The sequence below is a fragment of the Rhinolophus sinicus genome, linkage group LG10 (genome assembly GCF_036562045.2).
Source record: "Rhinolophus sinicus isolate RSC01 linkage group LG10, ASM3656204v1, whole genome shotgun sequence".
Classification (NCBI taxonomy): domain Eukaryota; kingdom Metazoa; phylum Chordata; class Mammalia; order Chiroptera; family Rhinolophidae; genus Rhinolophus; species Rhinolophus sinicus.
In genome coordinates this window covers 42,498,686-42,523,221 of record NC_133759.1, presented here as the reverse complement: position 1 = coordinate 42,523,221, position 24,536 = coordinate 42,498,686, and the positions used below count along the sequence as shown (strand labels likewise).

At 47.6% G+C, this 24,536-nt stretch overlaps 1 protein-coding gene and 1 long non-coding RNA gene across 4 annotated transcripts in view; one reads left to right on the top strand and one right to left on the bottom strand.

The window, feature by feature from the left end:
* The window catches only part of SLC6A11 (solute carrier family 6 member 11), a 126,451-nt gene that overhangs the window by 29,846 nt on the left and 72,069 nt on the right, over positions 1-24,536 (top strand). The window lies entirely within an intron of this gene.
* On the bottom strand, positions 6,867-10,040 carry LOC141567110 (uncharacterized). The gene is made up of 3 exons (XR_012489502.1): positions 9,668-10,040; positions 9,125-9,244; positions 6,867-7,303 (listed from the first exon to the last, which is right to left on the bottom strand). It is a non-coding gene; the product is annotated as an uncharacterized LOC141567110 (long non-coding RNA).

The following is a 24,536-nucleotide window of genomic DNA, read 5'->3' as shown; positions in this document are numbered from 1 at the left end:
AGTCCCTCAGTGAGGCCACTCGCCATTGGCTGAGCTGCTGAGCCTGTATGTTAGAGAATTGTTTTTTTTTCCCCCAGAGAATTCTAATGCAGGAACAGAGTTTCAAGGAAGGACCGGCAGGCTACATTCTGGGAGATTTTGAGCAAGGCATATAGGAAGGGAGGGATTATTCCTCTGTGGCCTTCTGCTCACTCCACACTCTGCCAGGGGCTTTTCATCTACATTAGCACATGAAATCCCACAAACTATTGTATACATGAAGACCCTGGGACTGAGAGGTTGAGTTGCCTGGCCAGTTACATGGCGACTTTGGACCTCCACACTGACCCACCAGGCCTGTCCTTGGATTGGATTAAAAGACCCTACTTTTTTCCCTCTACTAGAAACGGTAATGATAGCAGTAGTAATAATAGTTGTATGTAGTAACAGGTAATAGTGACTGAGCACTTCACACGCCCATTCTCATCAGACTTTGAAACAGCCCCATGAGAGGGGAGGCTGGCATTATTTTCATTTTATAGATCAGGAAACTGAGGCTTGGAGGGATTATGTAAGTTGCTCAAGGACCCACAGATAGGAAGCAGGGGGCCGGGATTAACCCCAGGCCTTGGTGATGGGGTAGCCCTGGCTCTGGGTAAGTATACCCTCATGCCTGTCATCTGTGACATGGGGACAATGACAATTTTTTTATGCTCTGGTTCTGAAGAGGCAGTTAATGAGACAGCGTAGCTCACAGTCAGTGCTCAGTGTAGTTGGTTGCAGCTGGATCTAAATGTGCTTTTAAGGGAAGCACTGAAATCGGAAGAGCCAATTAAGCATTTTCCTGAAGGCTGGGTTTCAAAGGCTCTTCCCATGTTCCATGCCCGAGACCAGGGTTGGCATCCAGGATGAGATGTGGTTTGCTGGTGCTGCAAGATGCCTTGGAGACCATCCGGTCCGCCCACCCCCACCCTTGTTTTATGAATGAGGAAACTGAGGCTCAGGAAGGGGAAGGGCCTTGTCTGAGCTCACACAGCGAGTAAATGCCAAGTATCAGATCAGGAACTAGGGCCTGGTAGCTCGTTTCCCCAGCTGTTTATAAATGATGAGGTTCCATGGGTCAAATCTAACAGTTTCAGGAGACCAGGGGTCCCTGAATTGGCACGTGGGCTCTTCAGGAGAGGGTCTAATGCTTTTGTCACTGATTAAGTCTCACCACACCTTGGACGTAAGCCCAGTGTCCAAAGGTTTTGGGGGTTGTGTACAAAAATAGCTACAAATAAACATGGGGACATTTGAGTCTTCCCGAGTGGGCAGAGGTCGCCCTGCCTCTTGCCTACTGGACCCTGGCCAGAGCCGCTCTCATGAAGCTGTTCAAGGAAGGACAACCCTATTGTCCCTCTATTGTCCAGGTCACGACTGAGTTCCAGCCCATGGTTCATACTCAGCCCTCAGCAGAAATTTCTGAAACATGACTCATTCTAGAAAAAGTTCCCAGCCCCCTCCTCTCTCCAAGGTAAAAACTATAAGCTCGACTTGAAGTCAGTTCAGCGAGCATGTTCCTGGAGGCAGATGTTGCAGGCTCAGCCTTTCGGCAGGTGGTTGTCTAAGCGGGGGTTTGGGATCAGGTCACAAATGAGGAGATGACTGAGGAGGCTGTGACGCAGCCACCGGGGAAGTTCCAGCAGCCGTCTCCAGCAGCCCCAAGGTGGGCCTGCCCTCCAGTGGGCAGGGCACGGGCCCCAAGGCTGCGTGGGTAGGAGCGTCTCCCCCAGGGACAGCCTCCACCGGTATCCTTCAGCTCCGTCTTCTCCTGTGCCCTCCTTAAGTGCTTTACTGTCTTCTGACATCACAGAAGCCAGCACTCAGATCTCCTCAAGGTCAGAGTGAGCAACTGCTACTCTCCAAAGAAGCTGCTCTGAGATACTAACTAGGTACCAGCCTCAGTCAGTAGCACGGTGCCATGTAGCTGTAGCTCGGTAACCATTTGTGCAATGAATGAGCTCCACCTGTGCCTGCAGCTCCCTGCAAGGTGCTAGGACACAGTAGACAGGAGATTGATAGTCTTGTCCCTGCACAGTGTGCAGCCTGGTAGAGCGGGCACAGACAGAGAAGTCTTAGTGCCAGCATTAAACAACAGAAAAGTTAGAGAATCAGACCTTAGGAGCATGGTGATTCTAATGGCTGAGAACTGGCTCTGGAATATTAGAATGTAGCATGTCAGAGCTGGGAGGCATCTTGGTTTTTAAGTCCAAACCCTATTTTACAAATAAGGAAGTGGAGGCACAGAGAGGTTGCAAGGTTTGCCCAGGGCCACCCCGCTTGGAAGGAGCAGAGCTGGGATTCAAACCTGGGGCTCTCGGCCTTCCCTGAACCTGGCCGTCCTCTGTCCTAATACCTCCCCCTGGGAGTTCATGTGATGGTTCTCTGTGAACCATTGCCCGTAGTTCTGAGCACACAGTCCGTGCTCAGAAAGCCGTTCATGTCCCTGCCGCAGTGCAATAGCTGCAGTTTTCATCCTACACGGTTATTCTTCGTCTCCTTAGACACTATGGGAAATTCCAGACATCTGGATTCAAAAAATGAAAACCTTTCTTGATTGCATATTAAGTCCTGAGACAATGGAAGATCTGAAATACGTACCTGCTTTCTTCAGGAGGAAACTTGCAGGCTGTTGGTAACGTGTCATCTTCTGGATGATGACCCAGTTCCACTCTGGATAATTGGAAAACACATCATTGAAATCAAGTGACCAAAACGTGAAGACATCTTTGAGATTTCTCTGTGTCTTTGGTTTTTGTTTGCTTGTTTTTAAAAACTTTATTTTTTAGAGCATTTTTAGGTTTACAGCAAAATTGAGCAGAAAGTACAGATTTCCCATATGCCTCCTGCCCCCACACGTGCTCTGCCTTCCCCATTATCATCATCCCCCACCAGAGGGGTACATTTGTCATAACTGAGGGACCTACAGTGACACCTCATAGTCACCCAGAGTCCAGTTTACATTACGGTTCGCTCTTGGGATTGTATATCCTGCGTGTTTAGACAAATGTGCAATGTCATGTATCCACCATTACAGTGTTACACAAAAGAGTTTCCTGTGTGCCCGAAAAGTCCTCTGTGTTCTGCCTGTTCATCTGCCCCCTTCTCCAACCCCTGGCAACCACTCATTTGTTTACTGTATCTATAGTTTTGCCTTTTCCATATGTGATATAGTTGGGATCATACAGTATGTAGCCCTTTTAGATTAGCTTACTTTACGTAGTAATATGCATGTCACATTCCTCCATGCCTTTTCATGGCTTGACAGCTCATTTCTTTTTATCATTGAGTACAATTCCATTGTCTTGGCTCTACCAGTTTGTTATCTACTCACCTGTTGATGGACGTCTTGGGTACTTCCAAGTTTGGGCAGTTATGAATAAAGCCACTATCAACATTTTGCACAGGTTTCTGTGTGGACATAAGTTTTCAACTCCTTTGGGTAAATACCAAGGTGCGTGATTGGTGGATCGTATGGTATATTTTATTGTGTGCAAAACCATCTTCCAAAGTATCTGTACCATTCTGCCTTCCCACCAGCAGTGAATGAGAGTTCCTGTCGCTCCACATCCTCACTAGCATTTGGTGGTGTCAGCGTTTTGGATTTGGGCCATTCTAATAGGTGCCCTGTGGTGTCTCATTCTTGTTTTTATTTTCATTTCCCTGATGATATATGACATGGAGCATGTTTTCGTGTGCTTGTTTACCATCTGTGTATCTCTGCTGAGGTGTCTGTTAAGGTCTTTGGCCCATTCTTTGTCTTCTTATTGTTCAGGTTTAAGAGCTCTCATGCATTTTGGATAATAGTCCTTTATCAGATGTGCCTTTTACAAATATTTCCTCCCAGTCTGTTGCTTGTTTTCTCAGTCTCTTGACATTGTCTTTCAGAGAGAAGAAGTTTTTAATTTTAATGAAGTCCATGCTATCAACTATTTCTTTCATGGATTGTGCCTTTGGTGTTGCATCTAAAAAGCCATCGCCATACTTAGCCACCTAGGTTTTCTCCTATGTTATCTTCTAGGAGTTTCGTAATTTTATGCTTTACATTTCAGTCTATGATACATTTTGAGTTAATTTTGTGAAGGATGTAAGGTCTGTGTCTAGATTAATTTTTTTTCCGTGGATGCCCAGAAGACTGTGTTTGCTCTGTCCTTGTGTGTTCATTCATCCACCAGAGTCATCTTGCCCGTCTCTGCCACTAGCTCCGCCCCTTGATCTCATAAGCCTGAAACCAAGTCATTTTTGACCACATCTCCCTTTATGTCTCATCCAATTATTGACCACATCGACTTTTGCAATCTGGTAAACATCCTGTCCTCTCCATTTTGGTTGTCCCTCCATCTACTCGCCCAGCCGCACATTCAGCAAATGCTGGGCCCTCTGTAGCTCCTCGGTATCTCTGGGGTGAAAACTGCCTTTGGATTTTCCCATTTGTACAGACGTATTCGTGACATGCTGAATGATACAAATGAAATGCTTTGTGTCTATGAAACAGCAATTTCAACAAAATTCAAGGTGACCCTGTCTTTATTCTATTATATGGCAGCATATGAAGCGACGTTATAATGTTGTGAAATTCCTAGTACCTGCTGTGCATATTTGTTGAAGACTGAAAAAAACTGGTCATTACTGTGTCCTTCTCTTGTGGCTTTGCTAGGCTTTAGTGTCTAGACCAGGAATTGGCCAACTATGGCCTGAGGGCCAAATCCGGCCTACAACCTGTTTTTGTAAATAAAGTTTTATTGGAACACAGCCACGTCCATTCCTTTATGCATTGTCTGTGGCTGCTTTTGTGCTACTACCGGTACAGCAGCAGAGCTGACTAGTTGGAACAGAGACTGTGTGACCCACAAAGCCTAAAATATTCCCTGTCTGATCCTTCACAGAAAAAGTCTGTGGATCTCTAGTCTAATCTATTAAACTAATTCATGTAGACTATTTGCCATTTGCTAAGAAACTAACACATAAACTGCTGTCACCCAAAGTCTGGACTGTTTCAAACACTGAAAAGCTACCATGGTGGTTGGCAATGGAGAGCTTGTCTGAAGAATCCTTAAAATCTCACGCCAGCCTTTTCAGCCCCCAAATGTGCTTTTCCTTGTATCCAAAATCTCATTTGCTATGGATGTTGCTCATTCACTCATTCATTCTTTCATTCACCCAGTGTTTACTGCACAACTACTAACGTGCCAGGCACCAGGCTAGGGGCTCTTTTCAGCAGTGAGTGAAGCCAGACCGTGGAGCTACGGCCTGGTGGGGGAGATGGAGAATGAACAAGTCACAGAAACGCTGTGAATGGGAGCAGCTGGGGCTGTGAGAGAGAAGCACAGGAATCCCCGAAGGGGTCAGAGGAGGGTTCTCTAAGGAGAGCTCTCCATCTGTGAGGGGAAGGGAGGGAAGGGATTGGCTGGGTGAGCAGCACATAGGAAGTTCTCCAGTGGAAGGGACCTGGTGAATTTGAGAGGCGAAGCACACGGGCCCAGACGGATGTGATGGTGACAAAGGGCGAGGCAGGGAAGCAGCGGGGAGACCACGCAGGGCATGCTGAAAGGTCAGGGCTTTTACTCTAAGTGCAGGGGCGAGCCACTCAGAGGTTTTCAGCAGGGGTAGCGCGATCTCACTTTCATCCTTACAAGCTGGTTCTGGTTGCCTGTGAATGGATGGGTGGGAGACAGACAGGCCATGGGAGCCCTGCTCGCAGGTGACCAGGGCAGGGGTGGAGGTGGAATAGAAGTACCAGAGGCACCTTTGGAGCGGCATCCTTGTTCTGCGGGGCCTGCTGCTGCCCAGGTGACCTCGCTGCCCTTTGACTTTTGAAGGGGGGTGGGGGGGGCTCGCCCAGCCTCTGGCCTGGGTGCTCTGCCCTCCGCAGGCAGCCATCCCTGTCCACCAGATAGAGTGTCCCCTCGTGCTGAACCCGCTGCCTCCTCAACTGGCTCCTGTACTTTGTTCTCTCCCTGCTCGGTTCCTTCTCTTCCTCTCGTGGCTGATTTATGGATTTTTCCCCCTTATTTCCTGGTCTCCAGGAGCAGTGGTTGGGAGGGTGCTACCAGAACAATCCTGGGCCCTTCCCCGCCTCCTCCTATTGCCACTTTAAAGGAAGCTGCAGGATTAGCTGGGATTTTAAGAAGAATCCTGTCTTTTCACTGCTTTAGGGCTCTGTTTTTATTCCTTTCAGAGCTTCAGGACACCAAGGCAGGAAAACACACACACACACACACACACACACACACACACACACACACACACTCACATAGAAACAGCTGCAAATAGCCTTGGATTGATTTTTTTTCTTTCCGTCCCTTCATTCACCAACAAGTAGAGGAATTGGACGAGGCACAAGGACTCTTAAACAGTGGTGTCATCTGTATGATGATAATAAGAAAGCAAATGCTTCAGTGGCACTTAGTTTTACCCAGGTCCTGTTCTAAAGCCCTTCCTACATTAACCCACTGAGTCTTCTCAACAATCCTATGTAGAAGGGTACGATTATTATCCCCATTTTGCAGATGAAAAGACAAAGGTTTATAGGACTTAAGCTGCTTGCCCCTAATATCATGAGGGATCTGAGCCCGTTGGGATCAGGGAGGGGCAGGGTGGGGCCCCTTGGCAGGTGAGGGTGTCTGTTCCAGCCAGCTAGCCCTAGAGCTGCCAGATGGGGATGTAGCCTGGAGGGGCCATCGGAGGCTCCTTCCTTGATAGTGTGCCTTTTCCCTCCCCCAACTGCCACTAAGGCGTGTTGGAGCTGCCAGCAGGGAAACCATCAGGAGCCCCACACAGAAAATTTATTCTTCAGGAGCACCCTATAAAGTATCTAATGGATTCAATGAGGCATAAAGCAGGAGTGAAGGGGGCAGGGGAAATAAAAGGGAAAGATGTGTGAAAGGGAAGAGAACAGGCCCAGGAAAGGAACTGGGCAGTGATGTCTCTTCAGCCCTCAAGTGGCCTTTGTTGCAGCCTGAAGCAAGCAGAGAACGGCGTTGGTGGCAGGGCTCTCCCGGGCCGGCTGATGTCTGCATTCAGAGAGGAAACTAGAGCGTTCATGAGATGCATGCAGAGAGCCCAAGTGGCTGCGGAGAGCGCCCCAGAACCCGAGGACACCCCAAACCGCAGCCGCCCAGGGGCCTTTGTGCCGAGTGAGGCGCACTTCTCACACTGTGGTTCAGGGGGAGCAGTAGATTGTCACATGAAGTCAGAAGAGTTTAGCATCTTGATTCAGCTCTTTCTTTGGCCTTGAATGACAGCGCTTCACCTTTAGCGGGAACCCTGGCAGCGGGGAAGGCTGGAAAGGAGGGAAGCTTTGCGACTCAGTAATACCGTCTTTATTAAAGCACAAAGGCCCCCCAAAGTCTGAGTGGTTGCTGGGTGGGAGGGGTTCTGCAGGGCTGGCTGCCTCCTGAGAAAGCCTGTAGTAGCTCAGGGGGTGGGGGGCCTGGTGACAGGAGGCGCTGTTAACTCTTACAGAACACCTCAGACACCTGGCACTGTGGCGTCCCCACCCCCACCCACACGCCTGGGTCTCCCTGGGACACGGCACCGGCTTTGCGCTCAGTGTGTCAAGACCTAGTGCAGTGCTGCTGGAGAATGGAACCACAAACGAGCAAGGTGTTTCTGTTGTGCCGACTGGATGTTAGCACCATGCTGCGTGCCCGGGAGGACGGTGAAAAGACTTGTTAGCGTGTATCCTGCCCTTAAATATTGTGCAAAGAAATTGAAGACAGCCTGCCCTACTACTTGTCAGCTGTGTGATTTAGTGAAGGCCACCGTGACCTTCTCTGGTTGTTCATATCACTTCATCTCTCTGGGCCTCAGTTTCCCCTTCTGTGAGGGTTAGCGGGACTAGTGCAGTGACAGGTGGGGAGCTGTGCTGGTGTCACTAGTGAGAGAATGATTGAGTCAGGGTGGGGGTGGGAGCTGGCAGCCGGAGCGTGCTGGAGGGGGAGGAGGGCACGAGGTTGGCACATCCAGGATGCCCCAGGCAGGTCAAGTGATGTGTGGGCCAGTTCTGACAGATGTGGTAGAAGCAAAGGCCCCAAGATGTGCCTGGGGGAGCAGTGACCGATGACGTGAGCCTGGGCAGATTGGGCAGAATGCAGCCCAGATGGCTAAGCAAGGGGCTGGCCTGTTGTGGAGGCACCTGCTTGCTGTCAGCATGGAGGCAGTCGGCCAGCTCGCTCCAGGGCAGTCAGAATTGACAGGGAGCCACTGTCTTCCTCTCGAGTGCCTGCTAGATGCCCCCCTTCCTCCCTACCCCCGTTGCAACCTGTGTCAGTCAGCGTTCAACCAGAGCAGCAGAACCAGCAGGAGGGATACAGTAAGACATTTAGTACAAGGAAGTGGTGATTGTGGGGGCTGGCTGGATGTCTGAAATCCAAACGGCTGGCTGGAACTCTCCAGCGGGGGCCCATGGTGTTGCCCAGAGGCAGAAGTTCTTCATTAGAGAAACCTCGGTTCTGCTCACAAGGCCTTTCAACTGATTGAATCGGGCCTCCCAACATCATCCAGGCCAGGGATGTCCAAACTGCGGCCCACGGGCCATTGTTAATTGGCCCGCAGCAAATTCCAAAAATATATTTAGTTTACTTAAATAAACCAGATGAGGCAATACGTACTTCACCTCGAGTGAGTGGCCCGGCTGTTTGTGTATTTTACCGCATATGGCCCTTGGTGAAAAACGTTGAAAAAGGTTTGGCCACCCCTGATCTAGGATAATCTCTCTTATTGAAAGTCAGCTGATTGTGGACTTTCAGCACCTCTGCATAAACCTTCATGGCAACAGCGAGATTCGTGTTGGAATGAACGGGGACTGGAGCCCAGCCACCTCGCACATCACAGAGCCCTCTGAGCACCTGCATCCAGGTTGCCCAGCCTCGCACCTGGGTGATGGCACAGCTGTGCACCCTGCCATGCTCCCTGCCCAGGTCCATGCTGCTTGTCTCCAACTGCCAGACTCGGCTTCCTTAACTATGGCTTTCTTCGCGTCACCTCCCCTCAGTAGCTGTCTGTCACCTATAGCACTTACACCAATTCTTAAAAATTGCCCAGACAGTATTATAGCAACAGCTATTTCAAAGCAAAAGAATAGCCTCCCAAACTTGTTCACCTGTTGCCTTCTGATCCTTATACACAGATAACCATAGTTTGTACCTCATTTGATCACAACATGAGAGAATTCAATATTCTTCACTTTTTCACTTAACAGTCCATCACACAGCGTTTCCACCTATTTTGCAAAAGATGATTTTTAAATTTCATTGATTAAATATTGCATGACATCACCAACTATTCTATGACTGTTGGACTCTTAGGATATCTAATTAACCCACGTCATTGAAAATGCTAAAGGAAATATTTTATTCATGTAGTTTTCCTTCCCTATGGGAGATCATTTTGTCAGGAAGGTTAAAAGGTGTGAAACCCACCAGAATCACTTGTTTATCCACCCCCAGAAAATCTTCTCCACTCCCTGCCTCCACCAGTAAGACTGGGCCCCCCACCGTCTCTCTCCTCCTGCCTGATGCCTCTCCCCTGACGTTTTGCTCACGGTTGAAAACCTCGCTCACATCCTATCTTGGGAAATGTTAGGGTTGGATGGAGGAAATTGAAATCCCTCATTCACCCCAAACAATGGTTCCCTCAGACCTACCTTCCTGCCTCTCTCCCCCTTAGGGCAGGTTCTCCCCTGCATTCACTGGCAGGTGAGTGGCAGCAAGTGGCTTTCTTCCAGTTCTTGCTTCGCCATCTATGGTTTTTCCACCCCACCCTGCTGTCCTGCTCCTGCAGGAAGCCTTCGCTGGTCCCTCCCACTCTCATCCTGTTGGGCCTTCTCTTAACTCCCCGTGGCTCTCGCAGGCGGCAGCAGCCAACTGCCCTGAGTTTGCTCTCATTGTCTCCTGACTGCCATGTTTATGAGCCTGGGCAGGTTTCTTACCCTGAGAGACAAATATTTATTAAGCATGTCCTGTGTCCGGGACTGCAAATATCCACTATAAACAAGTTTAGAGGCTAGAGTGTAAGTAGACAAGTAAACAGACAGTTACAAAACATCCCTGTGCCTGGATAAACTTGGCCCCAGGGAGGCAGTGACATCCAAGCTGGCCGTGAGGTATGGACGGTTGTTAATTACCCAAAGGCAGAGGAGAAACGGGATTCCACGGGAAAGGAACGATGTACAATGTCCAGAAGCTACCGTAGCTGCGTCCTTTTCCCCTCCTGCCTCTCTTCCTTTTTCCTTCCCTCTTTCTTCCTCCTTATATATGTGCAGTGAGCATCATTTTCATGTCAGGGGCTCTTACTATTTCTTTGTCCCTACATGGTAGGTTGGTGCTGGGAACATGTCCCTTGTTGGTTAATTCAATCAGTCAACAAGTGTTTGATGCCTGTCACGTGATAGGACTCGTTTGACTGATTGAGGTGAAAGTTTCAAAGTACTTCCTGGCAGTAAACAACCAAGTCCTCCGCCCCCACTCTACCCCCCATGACCAAGGAAACAGGAGAGGGAAACACCTGTCTTAGGGGAAAGGAATGAAAAATGAGGCAAGATCGATAGGAATTGTGTGTGATCCCATGTGCAGCTGTCAGTACATGACACTTTTCCGAGAATGAGAAGCAAATGGAGGTGATCGCAGGTCCAGGAGGGGGTCACCGAAGCCCTGGAGTCAGACTGACCCAGGTTCAAAGCTTGAGTCAGTCCTGTGAGCTAAGGAGACCTCATTTCCAGAGGTCCTATTGCATGCCCAACGTTGGGCTCAGTAATCTATATTCATTATTTAATTTAACCTTCACAACAGACTGTCAGGTAGGTGAGTGTTAGCAAACCCACTTTATAGATGAAGAGACTGAGACCCAGAGAGGTCAGTGACGTGCACAGGGTCACACAGCTAGAGGAGTAGCAGGAGTTGAGCCCAAACTGGTTTTCCTCCCACCAGTGTCCGTGGAACTCTCAGTAAGTGTTGGCTCCCTTCCTTGCCTGGGTGAACATTCACTCACCCACCAGTCTGTGTGCTTCCCAGGTACCCAGCACCATCGGTGGGCAATGGAAAGTGGGTGGGCAGAAGAGAGCAGAGCTGGGTGGCCGTGGGTTTGAATCGCAGTTCTGCCTCCAGCATGACCTTGGGCATGGACTTTGCTTTGCCTCTGAGCTGTTTCCTCAACCTTCATCGAGGACAACAAGAGCACCCATCTCACTGGGCTGCTGGAAGGCTTACGTGAAGTAATGCATGTAAATACCCCTGTGACACTCATCGCACAATAAACACACAAATCACTAGTGCTTTTATTTTATTGTTTGTCATTTTTATAAACCCATTCTCCCACTTAAAAGAGTTCTCAGTCTAGTGGGACAATAAGATTGGATCCACTCACCTGAAGATAAGTAACATGATTTTGTAGTGTAGATTGACTGTCAAATAATGCCGTAGACTCTATTGGAGTTTGGATAAGGAGATGGAGTGAGGTCCTGTGGGCAGTGGGGAGTCATTGAGGGTTCCTGAGCAGGGATGTGTTTTGGGAAAGTGAAGCAAAGACCTCACACTGTGCTCTGTGCTTTGGGAGCAGCTGTCTTCCTTCCTGTTTGACAACTCCTCGTGTGTAATGAACTATTAGAACTAATAGAACCCCCTGTGAGAACATTGGCGTGATGAGAATTCACTCTGCAGAAGCCAGACTCGATCTTTATCCTGAACCACAAGTGTGCTGTGTCACAGCTGGGATTGACCCAGTGTGCTGACCATCAGAGTGTGAACACCGGGAAGCAGGTGCCCACTCCATGCCGGCCCTGGTATCGGGGCCTCCACAGGCCCCCAAGCTGCGTGAGCCACTCACAGACCCAACACCCGTTGTTTATGACAAGGATCTGAGCACCACATTTACCACCCTGAGAGACAACTCATAAATAACATACCTGCACAGATAAGTTTGAGAAAATCGGTACAATACCCCAGCTGTATTTTAAAGGAGAGCAAAAAGGAAGCAACTTATAATAAAACAAGATGCATTTCAATATGTAAACGCTCAGACACACCACAAAGGTCATGGGATAGTCAGGTGCTGGCTCCAGCGTGGAATGAATCATTTGGAGGTAAGACGAGAGAGCCCAGCTTGCATTGCATACTGTCAGTACTTTGTGCCTGTGGTTTCCATCTTGAAGTAGAGCTAACCACCGTAATGTTATTATAGAATCACCATGAATGCAACAGCTGCAAATGTGGACGGATAGAAGGGTGTTGCATGGGCTGCTCAGATTTCACGGCTGGCATCGCTGTTAGTCACCTGATTTTCTGAAATAATGAACAATGTTTGGTAAGGTACTGAATGAAGGAGTACAGCCTTCCTGCAATTTACACAGCAATTGCATTTCTGGAAAATTTAGTTTACATTAAGATGAGGTAAAATAGAGGTTTTATGTAAAACAAAGTTAGATTCTAGGCCTCATATTTATAATCAGCTCCCCCCACCACACACACACACACACACACACACACACACACACACACACACAATTGTCTGGTGGAACATTTGGGAATCAAGAGAAAGAGGGCAGTTTTATTGTGCGGGACTGTCCCAAGCATTGCAGGATTACCAGCTTTCTTAACCCTTGGTTGTTAATGCTACACCTCAGTCTTTGTGAAGACCTGAAATGGCCCCACATGTTTCCAAGTTGCCCCTTAGAGGACGGTACTGCTTTTGCGACATCCATCAATTCACATTCTGTCTAACGTTCACAACAACCCTCTGAAGGAGGTGATTTCATTCCCACCTTACAGATGAGCACGTGAGGCTCTGAGAGGTTCCGTGACCTGCCTTCCCAAGGTCCCAAAGCTGGTGCTGGAACCCACTGTTTTTCTGTTTCACGGTAGCATTTATACTGTTAGTGTTTTATGGAACCATGTGCCTTAAGATTAATTCACCATGCATTTATTAAACACTTCCTGGGTTCCAGGGACCCTGGTAAGTCCTAGAGGCACAGAGGCAAATATTTAAGATGTGGTCCCTGTACAGTATGTGGAGTGGTCCAGAGAGAGAGACAGAGAGAGACCGTGTGGCTCAGGAAAGGCATAGAAAGAATTTCAGGGTGGCCAGAGCAGGACACTGGAGAGAGACGGGCTGGATTGGTGGTCAGGGGCCAGCTTATGAAGGGCTTGTAGGCAAGCCTAGTGGTAAGTTAGAGCAATGGAGAGGCACCAAATGGCTTCAAGTAGAAGGGTGATACGACCAGGCTTTCTTTACAGAACGGTGACTGTGATTGTGGGTGGGGAGTGGGTAGCCAGGAGCCAAGGCTGGATGCTATGTAGGGATAGTTCCATAGGAGACGGTGGCAGCTTTGAGATGGGGGAGAAGAGGATGGGTTTGAGAAATAAGCAAGTATGAACCAGCCCCTGTGACTGAATGCAGAGGGTGAAGAAGTCCAAGATGAGACCCAGGTTCCCGGCTTGAGTGATCGGTGTTGCCACTGGGGGAGAAGGGCGGGTAGGAGGAAGAGGTTTGGCTGGAACTGAGGGAGATATGCGGGGACCCATGACATCTGTGCCTGTGGGACTGCACGTGGAGATGTTTGGATGACAGGCGGAGACGTCTGGAGCTCAGGAGAGAGGGATGGAGAGTGGAGTCTTGAGCATGTATGTTAGGATTTCTTTACCTGGGACTCACAAATGTTTCAAGGGGCCCCTGGACCCCTTAGAGTTATATAAAAATCACAGGATCACGTGGATATGTACACTTTTCTTGGGTGAGAGTCTATATCTATCTGATTTATGAAGGGGCCTGTGTCCCTTAAAAGATGAGAAACCTCTGATATGCCATATTTCATCCGACCTTAGTTACACCTATTAAGGTACGTAGTGCTTCCAAATGAGAACGTTTACCAGAAGCGAAAACACTTGTCATTAATCTGCTGTACATTGCCTTAACGTTATTCCTGGGTGACACATAACGGAACCACACCAGACTCTTGTCACTTTTAAGTTTTTTTTAAATCTCTTCCAAAGGCTTTGGCAGACTCTCCTGTTTCTAATAGCGATCAGTCTGCGTGCACTGCAGCAGCCGCGTAATACAGCTGCATCTACTTCTGGGTAGCTTTCTTTCCTAAATCCACAAAGTACTTGGTTGTTTCTTTGCAAGAAAATGTGGACTCCTGATCATTTCTTCAATGATGTGTATTTGCTTTACAGTATCAACTTTCACCCCCACCTGTTTCTGTGCCTTTCTGCAAAAACATAGTATCATCTTTTAAAAGGACATTCTAAACATCAAATACCAGTTGATTTAAATTAACTTAAACTATTTTAACCAACAAAGCTCGTAACTCCACCGAAGTGATAATAATAGGAACAGCTGTGACCTAGGTCCCTCCCACTCAGGGAGCGGTGACTATGTTGTGATTGCCACCTGAGGGACATCGTGATTTCAGAGATAATTAGGCAAACAGTTCTGAAAGCATGCATCATAGAACTTATGTAATTGAAGCTCTGGGAACAGGGGGGATAGCCAGGAGAGAATTAGAGAGAGGGGCAGAGGGGTGAAGATCGGCCTGGGGGAGCCAAGAAGAGAGGAGCCTAAGAAGGAAGCTGTTCTCTGGGGATTAGAGAAACACCGGGGAGGGGAGGTGTGAGGAGAGGAGAGGGAGCGCCCACTAGAACATTTCATACCTGGTGAGAGAGCAGCTTTGGTGCAACAAAGGGCCTACACGGCAGTGGGGCCCAACTACATTTCTCCCTTTCAAAGGCTTTATTCCTGAAGAAGGGTGAGAGAGAGAAGCTGAAATCAAAGATGACACAGTAGAGTTGACACCATTATCCAAGAAGGGGGCACAGAAGGAAGCATCGATTTGGGGGAGAAAGCAGTGGTCTTGTGTTGAGTAGGTGGAATTGTAGGTCTTGGTAGGGAATCCAGGGATTTCCTACATACACATAAGGGATTTGAAAATATGGGTCTTGAAACTCCACGAGATGCCATTGGGCTGGTGGGAAAGATCGAAGGTCCTCAGCACATCGGTGGCTCCTAAAACCACAGGAGATGTAAGAAAGGCCAGGAGAGTGGGTGGAGAAAGAACGGAAGTCGGGTGAGGCCAGACTTCTAAGAAGCAGCTAAGACATCTGCAGAGAGCAAGACGCCACTGCGAGAGCCAGAAGGCGGGGCTCGCTCCTCAGCTCGGTGTCCTCTGTGCCTAACCCAGTATCTGGCACGTAACAGATGCTAATCAAAGTTGGCTGATTGGTTGGTTGATTAGCAGATGGAAAGAAAGCCAAGAAATGAACCTGCGAAAGAGACTAAAAAAATCATGAGGAAAGGAAGCGGAAAACCAGAAGCGTCTAATGAGGGAAAGTTTTAAAGCTGGAAACTGGGGAGGACAAGTGCTAAGAAGCTATTACATTTGACTTATTAGAGGGTCCCTGGTATCCTCTGGGATGGCTGCCAAGTGGGGAAGCGGGAGGAAGAAGGCAGGTTGTCATCCACTGAGGCAAGAAGAAGAGGCGAGCATAGATTTCTTCTTTCAAGAAATGAAGCTGTTTTGGAAGGAGCGTGTTGCAACCAGCATGGTGGCCTGGGAGGGGTCTGTGTTGACTTAGGGTGCCTGAGGAAGGGCCCAGAAGAGCCCCAAGTCATTGGCCTGTGGGATGGATGGGAGGCAGTGTGTCTTAGATACCAGGGGATGTTTGCAGGATCCAGGGAGGTCCTTGCGTTCTCCGGCTGCACACACAGTCGCTGAGCATCAGCTTTCTCCTCTCTCCACCTCCGTCGCCATGAGTGTGTTGAAGACGAGTGTAAGAGCACATGGGGTGGTGCTTGTTGCCCGACAGCCTCCCCGCACTGGTAAATTCCTGCCCGGGATTTAATGGTGTGCCTTAATGGTGCCTTGGGTCGCCATAGCGACACCAACCTTCTGGTCCAAGAGAGATGGATGGGGTTTAAATCATTATTAGCCAAGGTACCGAGTGTGTTTTCCAGGCAGTAAATAATAGCTCCTAATGCCAGGGTAAGCTTGGCTGCGTACTGCATTGAATATTTATGTGGCTTGGGCTTGTTTGGGGATTTGTTTTCATTTTTGTGGTCTTTACGGTGGAGTTATGTAAAAATCAATAGCATTGACTCTCTAGCTAATCTTAATTCACCATGAAATAGGCTTAAACAGTAGATTTCCCCATCCAGTGATTTTCGGATATCCTGTGGACAAGGATTTAAATTGGGCTCAACCATCTTAATGAACGTGGTTGCTATTTAAGTATCTTGTCACCTCTGACCCAGTATCCCTGCCACCAGGCAGAGTTTGTTTCTTTTCTTGGAGGTGAGGTTTCCAGGCTGACGTGCCCCACGTGCCCCATGTCCTGACCCTTCTAGCTCTAAGGAATTTATTTACACAGTACATTCTAGATCAGGACTCTCTAGAGCAACAGGGACAGCCTGGCCCCCCTTCAAAGCCCAGCTCCAGGACTGCTCTCGCCATACCTCATCACTCTTCGTGTCCCTGAGCTCCGTCTGCCTCCATCCATGGCGAGGCCCATCACTATGGCTGTCTGTGCCTAGGGTTGGCTTGTGCGCCGTTGCAGGCAGGGTACTGCCTCATTCCTCAGTGTACTCTCCCAAACCAGCGTGGGGCCTGAGCCACAGTGGGTTCAATAAATGGCTGACGAATTGAATTAAACGGAAAGCTCTTTACTCTTACATGCAGAGGCTCAAGGGAGAACAGAGATGGTTTACACCAAAGGCCCATTGCAGACACATGGAATTATATCATCTTTTGATCTATTCGTTCTCGCTGGGTTCCTGAGGGCTGAATGTATTCATTCATCAACTATTTACAGCCCATGTAAGCCTTTGTGAGACGCAGTCAGAGCCTGCAAAAAATGAAAAAGGCCTTTACCCTCCAGTAGTTCCCAGCCTAGAGGGAGAGGCAGGCGTACAAGAAGGTGGAATGGAATACGGGTCAAGTGAAAGAAGGAAGGAGAGCTGTTCACTAAGGGCTAATGTGTCAAGTCGCTGGGCCTGGTGCTGTGTAGACATTTGCTCATTTAATTCTCATACTTACCACGAAAGGTGGAAACTGTTATCCACATTCCATACATTTAAGAACCTGAGGCTCAAAGGGATTGAGTTATTCTGCTATATTATTATCCCCATTGTACAGAAGATATCAAGACCTAGAAAGACAGTAACTTGCCAAAAGTCAGTCACATATATAGAAAGTGCCAGAGGCTGGATTTGAACTTGGTTTTCCTGCAGTCAAGACAGATGCCTATATTTGTATGCTGTATTGCTGAGTGTACTAGAGGCTATAGAAGGAGCATTTCATCCTGCCCGATGACCTCGTGCTGAGTCCTGGAGGCGTGATCATTGAACTGGTCTTGAAGGTTGGTAAGATGTTGGTAACTGGAGAAGAGGGAAAGGACCTACCAGGTGAAGAGAGTGACAAAAGCAAAGGCTTGCACACAGGAAAGGACAGGGTTTATTCAGGGAACACAGGAAGATGTGGTGTGAGATGGAGCTGGTTGGATTATGGGGACGCTTGAATTCCCAGTGGGGCTGTGTGGTGGTTGAGTGCAGGCTTTGGAGTAATGTGGATCTGAGCTTGAATCCTGCCTCTTTTGATCTGTGCAACCATGGGCCAAATAGTCAATTTCTGGGTGCCTCAGTTTCTACTTCTGCAAAATGGGAATGATAATAGTTTCTGTCTTGTAGAACTGGGTAACATAAGAATAAAGCATGTAGACCCAATAATAAATGTTAGTCCCATGCTCATCAGGTATGTCCTAATCTTCCAGTTCTCCTGAACTGAGCACTTTTCCCTCTTTGTCCTCTTCCTCCCTGAGGAAGTCATGGAATATCAGGGTTGGAACAGGCTATGGGTGTAGATGAGCTTTATGGCCCAACCATCAGCAAGAAGAAAGATGACACCATTCCCTGGGCTCCTAAGATGTTTGGTTTCTTGCCCACCATGCTCCAGCCTCTGTAGATGTCCCATTAATCGAATCCTTCCCTCATGGCCTATGAGGGCTGGCAGTGGCGTTCTGGGATCAATAGCTAAGAAGTCTCAGCAAGTTTCCCTCCATAAGCTGCGCCTGAGCCCCAGCAACTGCACGCCCTCAATGGGGAGCCCCTGCCTCCTTCCTTGCTGGGTTCCTGGAGCCTCACAAAGATTGGAGATGTTTACTTTCTTCCCTTGGCTTCTCCTGAAAGTCTGGCCTACCCCCCTTACAGGTCAAACTCCATCCCTGTCATGTACGTGTCTGTGTCTGTGGGACAAGGCAAGGGCCAACCCTTCCCTTTAACTCAGATTTTGAGTCCTGTCTGTATACATTGGAATTTGGTCTTACCTGATTTCATCCTGGTATAATTTCTTCCATCCATCTAAGTACTGTCTGCACCCTGGCCCCTCACCTGCTACAGCTGTTGGCTGGAGCTGGGACCCCAGAGGACTCTCGTCCACAGTGGCCACCTGGACGTGTCCCCATTGCTCTCTGGCCTTCATTCCAGAGGCTGGCTGCTGCAGCGCCTCAGGATGACCATGTACACTTCTGTCCTGATATTTTTCTTATTTCTGGGTCCTGTCCACCCAGGTTTTCCCAGCCAATGAATTACCACCTCTTTACACCAGCCTTCTGCTGCCACCACATTGCCAGTGACTCCCATTGTCAGCGAGAGGGTCCCATGAGGAGTTTCAGGAGCCCCTCCCTGTCCCTTTTTACAACACAGGCAGGGCTTACTCCAACCCCTCTGTTTCCATTCTTGAACCCCCAGATATGTTGCTCTCTGCCAGCCAAAGCCACTCACTCACTGGGCTGGAGGGGTGCTGCTGTACTGACCCAGTGATGGGCAAACAAAAGCAGTCACCATCCTTCCGGTTACTACTGAGCAGTATGTGTGTGTCCGGTGTTTTGCAAAGTGTTCTCTCATCCTGACAACAACCTTGGAAATAGGCGTTATCCTCATTTCACACGGGAAGAAGATAAAGGTTTAGGAAAGACTCGGAGACGTTCTAACCCATACACACACCTGTGTACCTGAGGATGGGGTCCACACCATTGGCTACCCACCCCATCGGGCTCCTTCTACACGGTGATGCAGGCTAATACTGTGTCTCACTGAGAAATGGGCATCTATTTGGCTGGTCTGTTCTAGCTGCTCTTTGAATTTTACTGACTGGAGACTTTCTGGTGACTTCCTGACTCTCTTGTTGCCATTCCTGGTTGACTCCAGGTGTAGAAGGCTGGTCACTCTAAAGAGTCCGCCTTCCGGGTCCTCAGTTGTCCTCAGAATCTTCTCTTCATGTCTGAGAAGAAAGGCATAGTGTGGACCATCTGGGCCAGTGCCTTCATTTAATGAAAAATGCTACAGACTTAGAACAGGAACAGGCCCTACCCAAGATCACAGAGGCAAGTGGTGGTGAGGTATTTAGGTTAAATGTTGGACTTCTTAGCATGGAATCCTAAAAGAGCAGCAGCAGAAACCCAGTACTTTATTTCTCTCTCCCATGGGTCCAGGCATAAGCTGCCTGCTTTCAGGGACCTGGACTCCTTCTGTTCTATTGCTCTGCCTCTCCTGGGGTGTCTCCCTTGTTTCCATGGTCTAAGATGGCTCATTACTGGTCCTCATTCCCGCCCGTGGGAAGACAAGAAGGGAAGGATAGGATACAGCCCTTCCCTTTAAGAACATGATCTAGAAGTTGGACATAGCACCTTCATTTGTATCTGATTGTCCAGAACACAGTCACATGACCACACTTACCTGCAAGGGAGGCTGGGAAATATTGTCTTTATTCTAGAAGGCGACGGTCCAGTTGAAGATTAGGGGCTTTGTTACTGCAGAAGAGGAGAAACCAGATCCTGGGGGCAGAGTCATGGTTTCTGTTGCTGTGGTAGGATGGGGTCTAGACCCTGGTCATCCCACCTGGCTGTGCTGCTTCCCAACTGTAATCCTGGCCCTCATGCCCTTCCTTTCTCAACCCAGCTCAGGGATGAGGCCCTGAGAGCTACCGTGGAGCCCCAGGTGGGCCATTGTTTTAGTTAATTCTTTTAGGCTCCACCCATGGGCTAACTTTCATAGATAATGACAAACCGCTTGTGACTTCACAAAAATTTTGACTTGTAACTCCCCATGGAAATATTGCTGCATTGCTAAAATACCATTACCTCCTTGAATAGTGAATATCTTCACTATTTTCTTGTAAAAATATGACTCCACCCACCTATTAGAATTTGGTTGCTTAAAACAGATAAAAAGGTTTTCTTTATTATTTCTGTTAGAATTATCTCTGCACAACACCTCTAACAGTGATAGAAATGGCAAAGAGGCCAGACGTGTCCATGGAGACCTCCCCTCTTCAGATTCACATTCCTCTAGCGTCTTGTTCCCAGAGGCCAATAACATCATGGGGGTTACACCAGACTGTTCGGTGCTTGAATACTGTCCTGACCTGGGAATTCAGGTTGAGCTCTCTCAAAAACCAAAGCAGGGAAAAATCCAGTGGTACTCAGAAGAATGATGCTTTAAGGATTAGATGTTCGGTGCCACACTTTCCAAGTATTTGGGATGGGTAGATGTACTCCAGACACGGAGGAAAGACTGGCTGGAAGGAAAATAGGGGAGGGCTGGGCTAACACAGTGTTTCCGAGATTGCGGTTAGTGGGTGATGATGAGTTGCTGCCAAAAGTCAGGCAAGCTGAACCCTTGAGGTCAGGGACAGACAGAGGAGAAAACGGGAGTTGAAAACAGGAAGGCAGTATCGGGCCAGGTTTGCAGCAGAAAGCACAGCATGTGTGGTGGAGAGAGCAGAATTTGGGTCACTTATAGCTCTGTGACCTGGAGCAAGCCTTTTCGATCTCTAATCCACATTTTTTGTGTTTTTTTCTTCAAAAATGGGATAGAACTATTCAAGTGGTATGAAGATTAGTTGGAGATACAATATGACACATCTCTGGTACCCATTAGGTGTTCAGTTAGCAACAGGGTCCTCCAAAGCTCTAGGTAGCTGGCTCACAGAAGGCTCAGCCCAAATCATTGGCAGGACCATGGATAGCTCCAAGAACTCCTGGTCTCTCTCAAAAACCAAACAAACCTGAATATACTTAATGCATACAATTTAATGAGTTTGAATATATGCATATACCCCTGAAACCATCACCACAATCCAGGTGAAGAAAACATTCATCATTTCCAAAATTTCCTTCATGCCCTCCCCAACTATTTTTTTACGGTAAGAACACTTAATGTGTTATCTACCCTGGTAACACATTTTTTAAATTTATTATTAACTTATAGTGGACATACAATGTTATATTAGTTTAAGACTTATGACATAGTAATTAGACATTTATATACTTTACAAAGTGATCACTGCTGTAAGTCTAGTAACCATCAGTCACCGTTCATAGTTATTACAATATTATTGACTGTATTCCCAATGCTGTACTTTATATCCACATGACTTATTTTCTCACTGGCAGTCACATATGGAAGCAACCTAGGTGTCCATAGATACATGAATCAATAAAGAATATGTGAGATATGAGGTCTGACAATTAAGTTCATGAACTCATCCTAGAAAAAGTGCTCATACCTCATTGCTGAATATCATTATGGTCACCTTTGAAGTACTCCCCTTGGGAAGCTATGCACCAATGCCTGTGCCTAGTCCACACTTCAAAGCAAGTTTGGAACTCTTTTTCTGGAATGGCCATCAGAGCTGTCATCATATTACCCTTGATGTCCTGAAGTCATCAAAATGTCTTCCTTTCAATATTTCCTTGATCTTTGGGTAAAGAAAGAAGTCATTGAGGGCCAGATCAGGTGAGTATGGTGGGTGTTCCAATACAGTTATTTGTTTACTGGCTAAAAACTCCCTCACAGACAGTGCCGTGTGAGCTGGTGCTTTGTCGTGCTACAAGAGCCATGAATTGTTGTCAAAAAGTTCAGGTTGTCTTAACTTTTTCACGCAGCCTTTTCAGCACTTCCAAATAGTAAACTTGGTTAACTGTCCAGTTGGTACAGACTCATAATGAATAATCCCTCTGATATCCAAAAAGGTTAGCAACATCATTGCAACAAGTTCACGAACTTAATTGTCCGACCACACACACACACACACACACACACACACACACGGTGGAATATTACTCAGCCATGAAAAGAATGAAATCTTGCCATTTACGACAACATGGTAGGACCTAGAGAATATTATACGAAGTGAAATAAGTCAAATAAAGAAAGACAAGTACTGTGTAATTTCACTTATATGTGGAATCTAAAAACAAAACCGATACAAACTCATAGATGTGGAGAACACATTGATGGTTCCCAGATGGAATGGGGAAGGGGCATGGGAGCAAAAAATGAAGGGGATTAAGAAGTCCTGGTCTTTTGAGAAGGGTTGCAATTGACAATGGGCTAAGCACCGTGGTTGCTGGGAAGGACCTCAGGAATCCATCTAGTCTTTCCCACAAATATGAGGGATGTTCTTCCTACTGCTGGTCCACAGGATGATTCTGTAAACCCAGATTTTAAAACATCCAATCACATAATGAAACAGCATTCCCTTTTCACGTCTCTTACGGTGAAAGACACAGGAAGGTGTCACCGCTTATTGTCTAACGCCTCTCTGACACTTGCTACTCTTGCTGTTGAACAAAGAGAAAACACCGTGAAGACTAAGAGCCTTTAGCTAGAATTTAATCACATTTTACTTGTGTTGCATTTATTTTTTCATGTACCCTCTATTTATGGTAAGAAATAATGGTTCTCTGTTCATTGTGTTGAGTTGTCTTATTACATATATTTATTTAATATAAGAGTTTGTTGATTTTTTAAAAAATATTAAGTAAATAATACAAAGGCGATTTATGTATATGCACCCCACAAAAAAGGGGGGGAAATGGTATAAGAGGGATTGAAGTTTGCATGAGTTTTCGCCTACCTCTTTGTAAACGGTCAAATGCCAGTCCAGAGAGGGTATGGAACTTGCCCAAACTATCCAGCTCATTGGATTTTCTGACTCTGTGGTCCTGGGTTCTTGCCCCCACACCACCCTGCTTTCCTGATGCCTGTGGAGTAACACTCATCTTTCCAGTTGACCTCATTATCTTGGAAAACTTAGGGAGGGGCAGCCCTTTCAAAACTTGTGTGGTATTCCCAAGGATCATACAATCTCCCTTCTACGAAATAAATAGCTGTGTCCTGGAAGTAGGGAGAAAATACCCCACAATTCCTGTATTGGAATGCAAATGAGCAATTAGAGTCAATTAAAACAGGATACAGTATAATTACCACCAATTGTGCTAACCTTTATATTCAGAAGGACTTGACCTGCTAAAAGGAAATTAAACAATAGTGAAAAAAAACAACTCTTTCCTAACAGAGGGGTGTGCTTTGGGCAGGAGTCTCAGTTCGGAGCCTGAGAGGTCTGACAGACTAGACCACCCGCCTGGGTCTGAGCCACCCCTGGCAGCGACCTCAGCAGCAAGCCTTGATGGTACCTCGTCAGTGACCTTATGCACCCATCACCAAACGCTGTAATTTAGCATAATGCCTGAGCCCTGCTCGGCTTTTCTAGACAAACCCTGGGACCTCAGATGTTTTGAATGAGACACTGAACTTTGCTGGGAAGCACCTTATAGCTGAATTTCCTTGCCTTCCATATCTGAACTCATCTTAATTTAAAACCAAATCTCTTGTAATTTCCTTTAAACATGTCTCTTAAAATACGATTTCAATTTTCTGAATCCCATTCTATGTGGATCCAGCATTTATTATGGATGAAGCACAAAGTGGTCTTCTGAAGCCCTGCCTTCTGACCTCAGGGTTCCAGGTCTCAGCCTGCTGATTTGTTTATCCTTCCAACAAATACTTACCGAGCACATTCTATATACCATTTACTGTCCTGGGTACAGCGGGCAACGTGAAAGACAAAACTCTCTTTCCTTGTGGGACATACATGTTCAAAATCTTAAACTTAGAAGGCAGTAAAACAACAGCTGATGGAAAACAGCTCTAGTGCTGAGAGGCTGCTGGAATGACGGGGGATGAATGTGGGAAGGGGTCCGGGAGGACGTGGCACTTAAGTCTCTCAACAACATGTGGGCAGATGGCACGGTTTATAGGTTAAGAGGGAGAGACTGAGACACTGCTGATTGACTACTCAGGGCCTTGGCCACCTGACATAGAAAGCAGGTAGGACAGTGATGTCACAGCTGGAGGCCAGGGTCCCTGACTTGGAGGAGTCCTCAGCCCTGTGAGGATTAACACCGTGGGTGGCCCAGGAGCTGGGGCTGGTGACTCTGGACAAAGGGAAGCATGAAAAGGCAAGAGGGCCCGAGGAGTCTGGCATGATCCCAACGCGCGAAAGCTGGCACCATGGAGAACAGAGTGGGTGGGGAAGGGTTGAGACTGGTGAAGCCACACAGCACGTCAGGGCAGAGCCAGGATTGGAGCCTGAGGTCACCTGGCTCAAAGCCCAACCCTTTGCACTATATCCCACACCCCTGAATGTGGGGCTTGGGGGGAAGACTCGCAGGAGCAGGAGGACACAT